Source organism: Phalaenopsis equestris, unplaced genomic scaffold, assembly GCF_001263595.1.
Source record: "Phalaenopsis equestris unplaced genomic scaffold, ASM126359v1 Scaffold001146, whole genome shotgun sequence".
In the NCBI taxonomy this organism is placed as follows: domain Eukaryota; kingdom Viridiplantae; phylum Streptophyta; class Magnoliopsida; order Asparagales; family Orchidaceae; genus Phalaenopsis; species Phalaenopsis equestris.
The window spans coordinates 161255-163416 of NW_018165585.1; positions in this window are offsets into that span (position 1 = coordinate 161255).

Genomic DNA, 2162 nt, shown 5'->3' on the forward strand with positions numbered 1-2162 from the left:
CATAATTAATACAATTTAGTTCTCACTTTTCAGGCCCAAAAATTTCAGGCAGCGGGCCCCACGATACGCGGGCCGTTGTGGTGGGCTCCGCAAACCGTGCCAATTTCTAAATAATTATTAATTCAGAGCGCTCTGACCCATTGTTTGTTTCGGACTTATTAATTGGCCGCTGGATTTATTTGACTATGTATTAGTTGGTTGATTCGATTTTAATGATTCAATCCAATAAATCGGTGGCCGAATTGTCGGAAATTATTATTATTATTAATGAATCCCCAGGTCAATTTTCAGTAGTATTTATGGGCAGCCTCAGCTCGTGTTCGGCTCGTTCATATTTCGAGCTCAAAAAGTGTGTTTGTGTTCGCTGATTTGCTTAATGAGTCGAACACGAGCCATTCACGAACAAAGGGTCATTTTGACAATCCTAATCACGTAGTCATAAGGTGTGTTTCTCCTTTGTTCCAAAATTTTCATGCAGTTTAAAACATCATTTGAATTTAATTTAATAATTTGTATTCTATTTTCTTCATTAAGAATTTTAATTGATTATAAATCTTTGTAACCTTGTAGTCAATTAAATTTTAAAAAAAATACTATTTATCAAAGATATATGTATAATTGATTAGTAGTATTTGGAGCCAAAACGAGCCGAACACGAATGAACAAATATTTGCTTGTGTTGTTCGTATTCGGCTCGATAACTTAGCGAACAAGCAGAACACGAGTTTCTTAACGAGCCGAACACGAGTTGTTCGCGAACAACGAGCCGTTTTGACATCCCTAGTTGTATTATTATTTGTAATTTGGTTTTAATTATTTTAACAAAAAATGAAAAAAAAACAAATAATTTCTTAAACCAAGCTTGTAACTGCCAAACGTGTCAGGCCTTGGATATAAACTTCATGACTTGAGGCAACTCTCAATTATTAGACCAAATAAGTTGCATAGAATTAAAGAAGTCATTTGTGTTAATTAAAAGAATATATTTATAAATTTAAATATTCTGATATTCAAGTAATAATGGGAGGGAGAGAATAGAATAGTGAAGAGACACTTGAAGTCTTCACAGTTGTCGTCATTCACCCGAGATCATAGTCGACTAACACAGTTTGTTGTTGACCACTAGTCAACAATGATTGGTATAGCTATCAATTATTGTTGTTGTAGCCCAACGACGACTTTTATAGCAAATAGTTACTATTTAAGCTTCTAATTAATTATGTCTCTAATTATGTGTGTCCTGAGAAATTATATTGAGCTAAGGGTTTATATTTTTTTGATGTGGATAGTTTTTTAATGCACAACAATACACATAGCAAATATCAAATTTCATCTGTTAGACAAATAAATCCATAAAAATTGTGTGTAGTTTGTGTAACTATTCCTAGTTTATAAAAACTATGCTTAAATGTTACTCTTTTTGGATGTTTATGTTAATAACTCGGAATTCTTATATATTTACATATCTAACACAAAGTTTGATATTATATTAATTATCTTAGTCCCATAAATTTATGCAACCTTTTGATGCGATGCTAAATATTTGAGTGTTATACTTGTCATTATAAATGTTTAGGTGTTATACATACATACATACATACATATACATACATACATATGTATGTATATACATACATATGTATGTATGTATATGTATGTATGTATGTATGTATAACACCTAAACATTTATAATGACAAGTATAACACTCAAATATTTAGCATCGCATCAAAAGGTTGCATAAATTTATGGGACTAAGATAATTAATATAATATCAAACTTTGTGTTAGATATGTAAATATATAAAGGGTCGAACAAAGTTAAAGTGTAGCCCACTCACAAAATTTTTATTTTCCTATAAGAATATTATTTTATGGGACTATCAAACATAATTACTTTATTCATATTTTTCGTTAGTTATTTTTATTTCTATAGAAGCACTAGTTAAATAATATTTATTTAATTAATTATTTATTATTTAATACTTGTTCCTTGTCTAAAATAATGTTTGGACCTTAACATCAATTTTGGCATATATGTTATTTAGCTATTCGTGATAAGGTTTATTTTACTTTTTAATACTTATAATGTTTATATTTTTTTACGTGATATTAAATTTTTGAGTGATATAAATTCAAAAGGAAACTTTATAATTATATATATA